Raw genomic sequence first — 6,963 nt, forward strand, 5'->3', positions numbered from 1 at the left:
TGCCCCGAGAATAGAATTTAATGAGTTAAATACTATTTAATTATTATTTAATTGTTATTTAATTATTCCATAATTAATAACAATTAATTATTGATTATTTCTGATAGTAAAACTGATTTAAACAACCAGTAGCACCTACACTACTCAGTCCTTAGCTTCACTTTCTTTTCCTGAGCACATTACATCTCTCACTACATCCAAACAATTACATACTGATCCTACAATGGTTGTTCCTTCACCTATTTATCCTGAAGCATCTCCAAGCGTGCCCCCTGAACAGGTAAAATTGCCTACTGTCTCAACCATGCTAGATGTCTATTCTCCTACAACTATGCAGCATTCCCTGTCTTTTGATAGGCAAACTTATGGTCTTAGCCAGTCAGGTGCCAACCCAACCTTTCTGCCTAGATCATATGTCACAGGATTCCACAGGGACTAGTTATGTCCAGCCACCTACTTTAGCAGGCCCAGTCCAGTCTCCACTTCATCCTCCAACAGGTCAGTTACATCAACCTTTTAGGCAACTACAGTTTAACTGTAGTTTAACAACGAACTGTGGCTTTCTGAGCATAGTTCAGACTATGTTCTAGGTCTTCGTTGGAATTGTCTCACTGACCACCTTGGATACAAACATTGCCAAGTTCAATACTCTGAACCCACACTACGAAATGTGTACAAAGTTCTAGCTACACAATATGACCCTCTTGGATATCTTGTATCCTTCAGCACCAAAGCGAAAATACTGATTCAAAATCTCTGGAAACTCAAGATCGGCTGGGATGACAGTATACACCCTGAGAGCTTGTTAGTACAATGGCAAGCTTGGGAGGCCGAACTGGCCAACATGCACACTGTGGAAATACCCAGAGCCTACATACCATGTGCTGACACAAAAGGCACCAAGAGAACCATCCATATCTTTTGTGATGCCTCCGAATGGGCATATGGTAAGGTCGCTTACCTTCACACTGAAGATCGAAAGAAACAGATCTGTGTAGCCTTTGTGATGGCAAGGTATAGAGTGGCTCCTCGCAAACTGATCTCTATGCCCCGCTTAGAGCTTTGTGCAGCTCTCACATGAGCACAGCTGGCAAAGTTACTCAGTGAAGAGCTTTCTGTTCCTTCAAGTGATATAACTCTGAGGACTGATTCGACAACAGTGCTGAGCTGGCTAAGGTCAGACTCTTGCTGCTACAAAGTCTTCATTGGCACACGCATTGCTGAGATCCAGGACATGACTTTGGCATCAAATTGGCGATATGTACAGCAGATAACCCAGCGGATGATCTTACTAGGGGGAAGACTTTGCAAGAGTTGAGCAAATCTCAATGCTGGAGTCAGGGACCACTGTTCCTTTGCCAACACCCCAACACATGGCCATCCCTGCCTCAACTAACAGCTCATGAGGACAGTGATGAGTTAAAAAAGCAATCATTCTGTGGAAATGCATGTATGGCCAAGCCGCAACCTGACATTTCAAATATCAAGAGTTGGAATGAACTGTTGAAAGCAACTCACCAGTCCCTTCATGGGGTGGCTGTTGACATGACTGCAGCAGATGCTATAGCGGCTGAACTACACCTGTTAAAACAAGCTCAGAGTGACAGCTTTCCAGAGGAGGCACTCACGCTGACCAAAGGGAAATCTATATCTACCCAGAGTCATCTAGCTTCACTTTCCCCTGAGTACGATCAAATATTTGGTTTGATCAGAGTTGGTGGATGACTCCGTTGAACTGAGGGCCTAGATCCAGACACTATGCATCCAACAGTTCTAGACCCTAAACATCATATTACAATGCTCCTAATCATAGAATATGACAACTAGCTTCTCCATCCAGGACCCGAGTGGGTCTTGGGTGAAATCAGATGCAAGTACTGGATCCTGCATGGCAGAGAATCTATCAAGAAGCACAAGTACAATTGTGAAATGTGTCAAATGGAGAGCAAGTCCTGTAATTCCGAAGATGGCAGACTTGCCCCCATCGCACCTACGGCTATACAAACCACTGTTCTGGTCCACTGGTATAGACTGTTTCGGACCATTCGCTATTAAACTGGGCAGACGCACAGATAAAAGCTGGGGCATCATATTCAAATGTATGACAACATGTTGCATACATCTTGATCTCTTAGAGAGCATGGACACGGATGCTTTTCTGATGGCTTTAAGACTATTTGTGTCCCGTCGTGGTAAGCCATTTGAGATACTGGCTGATAGAGGCACCAACTTCCGAGGAGGAGCCAATGAACTCCACAAGGCCTTGGCCGAGTTAGATGTTCCACTTAAAGAACATTTAGCAGGTCAAGAAATTGCCTTCCAGTTTAACCCTCCAAATGCTCCACACTTCGGAGGGACCTGGGAGCGAGAGATACGATCAGTGAAAACTGCTCTTCAGGTAGTTTTGGCAATCAAACTGTGACTGAACCATTATTGCGTACAGTGCTAGTGGAAGTTGACGGAATCATCAACTCTAAGCCACTCAGCTACATTTCATCAGATGTTGCCGACCCAGATCCAGTCACACCAAATCTATTGCTAATGGGTCGTCGTGATGCATCACTCCCACAAGCAATCTACTCATCTAGTGATCTGTTAGGGAGATGACGATGGCGACAAATTCTAGCTGATCACTTCTGGGTTAATGTCATTCGGCATTATTTACCAAGCCTACAGCCATGCCAAAAATGGCAGAAGGACAATGCCAATCTGAGTAATGGTCAGATAGTCATGATAGTTGATCCACAGTTGCCCCGAGCCTTGTGGCCTATAGGCAGAGTGACTAAAACATATGTAGGAGCAGATGATCGCATACGCACTGCAGAAGTGCAAGTGAAAGGGCGAACTTATCTTCGGCCTGTTGCCCGGTTAGTTAAGTTGCCATCATGGGAGGATGATGAAGAAAATAATAACTGGCACTGAGACTTTCCTATCTAACTACAAATTTGGATACAAAATTTGGGGTGGCAATGTAGGAAAGTCTATCACTTTAATTGCAATTTCATACTTCACCACTAGAGGGCACATGTATTTCACATTACTGATTCCTATACACTTTTCCCTTTAAGACCATGTGCTTCGGGAGTTTCCGGGGACGCCATGCGAGAAGCAGACGTGTGAGACACGAGCTATGCAAACTTTGCTAGTTTTTAAATTATTTTCATGTTATAATCTGGTGAGATTCGATACACCATACTTGCTCTTTGAGGTAAACATGGCAAAAAAGTCAAAATCCTCAGACTCTGGAGACATTAAAAGACACTTACGTGTTCAAGCTGAGGCCTCTGGCGGGTCTGCGAGACAGGGACTCGATTTGGACGGCACGTCGGTAGATGAAATTCAGCATCAACTGTCCAACATGTCAGTAATGCTGACGAAAGTTGTTGCTGACTTGGAAGATCTCGCTGTAATACGTCCATCGATTACGGCGATGGAAACAAAATTCTCTGAGTTGTTTACAAGAGTGACAGAAGTTGAAAGAACGAATCGATTATCTTGAGTCATCTGAAAGTGAATTATCCACTAATCTGCCCACGTTCAAAACAGATTTGGAATTAATTTCGGAAAAACTGGAATATTTTGAAAATATGTGCCGACGGAATAACATTCAAATTGTTGGAATTCCTGAGCATGAAGAGGGTAGAGATATGGTGAAATTCCTGGACAAGCTCTTCCCGAGTCTGCTTGACATCGCAGATCTGCTGAGGGAGACAGGCCCCGATCGATTTTGGCCACATTTCTGAGATCATCCGATAAAGATCTCGTGTTGCGCAAGGAAAAGGAAAGGAAAGGAAAGCTTTCTTGGAAGAACCATAATATTTTCTTGTTCCCGGACTTTGTGAATTCGATGAGAGAAATGCTATCTGTTCAAGGAATTTAAGAAAATCTTACACCAGCAGATCACTTTTGCAATGAAGTTCCCTGCCAAGCTGAGAATAGAAACAAAGAATGGTCGCAAAGTATTTACATGTCCAAAACAGGCACTCTCTTTCATAAATAAGTAAGTAAGCCATTTGATGTTTCTTATATTAGTGGACTGACTCGCAGTTCAGGAGCTCTATTATCTGAGGAAGCTGGGTGCCATTTTTGTTTCTTTTTGCACTGGCTCCGCCTAGCGGCTGGAGTTTGTTTTGTGTGCATTGACGGAAGATCTTTTTTACACTGAAGTTTCCGGCCAGATCGAGAATGGACACTTTGGATGACCGCAAAATATCTACATGCTCACATAAAGGACGTCTTTTATTAAGTTGACGGGCTGAGTAAGTTATGGTGTATTTTTCTTTTTTTCTTTCTTTTTCTTTTTTTTTTTGCAGCCTCCGAGTTAGTTTGGCTCTTGATCATCCGAGGAACTGGGATGCCGGTTTTGTTTTTCGTGCTGGCTCTGCCTAGCGGCTGGAGCTTGTTCTGTTGAATATCACTCCTTTGGAACAGCTGTGGATAAACCTGTTTGTTCTTCGTGCTTATTCCTCCTGCTGGCTGGAATCTGTTTTGTTGAGTATTTTAACGGGATATTGGAATGATTATGTCATCTGCTGAACTCATAACAGCCGGCTCACTGAACAATTGCTTGTCTGTCCGAGGAAACTGAACAGCTTTATATCAGCTGGAGTTTATTTTGTGGAGCAAAACACCTTCGAGACGGTTCTGTGAATGAGTCTACATGTTTTTTCTGTTATTCTGCCTGTTGGCCTGTTTTACAAAGTATTTTCTGTTATGTAATTTTGCCTTACAAAATTTGTATAGAAGCTTGAGCAATCCGATGGCAAAGTTGTCGCGGGGGCTCTCGTAGGCGTACATGGACTCTTTGAGTTTTAAGGGATTGACGCCGGTTGGCGCTGTCGTGCGCGGGGTTAATGCGCATGTTTTTCCTTTTTCTGTTTGTTTTGATCGGGGGGAATTCAGGGTTTGACTGTTGCATTAATGGGGAATGTGGTCTGTGTAATCTTGTTTTTGACACACAGTTTATTTATTTTTATTATATCAATATGTCAAATGTTAATATGAACAAGCTGTCTCTCTCCACATGGAATGTGAATGGGTTGGGGCACCCTATAAAAAGAAGGAAGGTTATTACTTTTCTTAAACATAAGAAATATGATATTGTGTTTCTTCAAGAAACACATCTTTCCTCGCAGGAAGCTGAAAAATTTGGGAAGATATGGGGTGGACATATTTTCTTTAGTGTTGGCTCAAGTAAGAGTAGGGGAGTCATTATATTGATTAATAAACATCTACAATTCAAATTTCTCAAACAGATTAAAGATAAATTAGGAAGAGTCTTTATTGTTTTAGCTGAAATTCAGGGGCAAAGGTTGATTTTGGCTGATATTTATCGCTGATGATCAGGGCTTTTTTATAGATCTTGAAGGGATGTTGCAAGCCGCTGGCATCTCTCATGATATAATATTGGGAGGAGACTTTAATCTTTTGATGGATTCAGTCCTTGATCATAGTGAAGAAAAAGTGTGTAAGCCCCCTAGAGCAGTGGTGACACTTCACAAGATGTGTAAAAATCTTGGTCTTGCAAATATTTGGCAACTTTTGAACCCATCTGGTAGGGACTATACATTTTATTCATCAGTCCATAAGATTTATTCTAGAATAGATTTGTTTTTAATATCTAAGTCCCTCATTTCATCTGTTGCGGATTGCTCAATTCTTAGTCTCAGATCACGCCCTGGTGAGTTTGGAGATGTTGCCACATATGGAGAAAAATAAATCATATAGTTGGCACTTTAATTTTTCAAAATCCTGATTTCCAACAAATGTTAAAGACTGAAATCAATGTTTATATGGAGACCCACTGGTCCTCAGTATCCTCTGTGGGCGTGGCTTGGGAGGCACTTAAGGCAGTTCTTAGGGGTCGGATCATACAGTATGCCTCATTCACCAAAAAATCCAAAGCACGAGAACTTGTGGAGTTGGAAGAGAATATTAAAAGTGCAGAGGCAGAGCTGAAGCGCAGAATGTCGTCTGATGGCCTCAGAGAATTGACTAGATTGAAATACAGATATAATGCTATTTTGTCGCGGAAAGTGGAGTTTTGGTTATTCAGGGCAAGACAGTCATACTTTGAGTCAGGAGACAAAGCAGAGAAGCTTTTGGCTAGATATATAAAGCAGAGAGAGTCTTTTTCTACTATTCCCTCAGTGAAATCTGCTGGTGATGAAATATTTACCTCGGCCACTGATATTAATAATGCTTTTAAAGAATTCTATATTGATCTTTATAGTTCTATGTCTTCGTCTACTGATGAAGATATTAGAAACTTTGTGGAACCATTAAAATTTCCTAAACTGACGACTGAGCAAAGAAATTGTCTTGATTCTGAGATAACCTTGGAGGAACTTGACGAGATAATTAAGGCCATACCTACAGGCAAAGCTCCGGGGCCAGATGGTTTTGCTGCTGAATTTTTTAGATCTTATGCTACAGAACTGGCTCCACTTTTGTTAGAAATTTATACACAATCATTAAAGAACGGAAAGCTTCCTCCAACCATGACACAAGCCCGGATCAGTCTGATTCTTAAAAAGAACAAAGATCCAAGCGAGTGTAAAAGTTACCGTCCAATTTCCCTGATCCAGTTAGATGTAAAAGTGTTTGCTAATCGATTAAGTAAAGTTATGACATCACTTATACATATATATCAGGTGGGGTTTATTCGGGGCCGTAGCTCTTCTGATAACATTGGGCGTCTCATCAATATCATGTGGTCAGTAGCGAATGAACAATCTCCGGTCGCTGCCATCTCACTTGACGCCGAAAAGGCGTTTGATATGGTAGAATGGGATAATCTTTTTAAGGTTTTGGAAATATACGGGTTCGGGAGTACATTTATTGGATGGATTAAGTTACTTTATAGACACCCAGTAGCGGCGGTACAAACAAATGGATTAATTTCAGATTATTTTACTTTGGATAGGGGCACCCGGCAGGGTTGCCCTCTTTCCCCATTATTGT

This window comes from Myxocyprinus asiaticus, chromosome 43 (genome assembly GCF_019703515.2).
Source record: "Myxocyprinus asiaticus isolate MX2 ecotype Aquarium Trade chromosome 43, UBuf_Myxa_2, whole genome shotgun sequence".
In the NCBI taxonomy this organism is placed as follows: Eukaryota; Metazoa; Chordata; class Actinopteri; order Cypriniformes; family Catostomidae; genus Myxocyprinus; species Myxocyprinus asiaticus.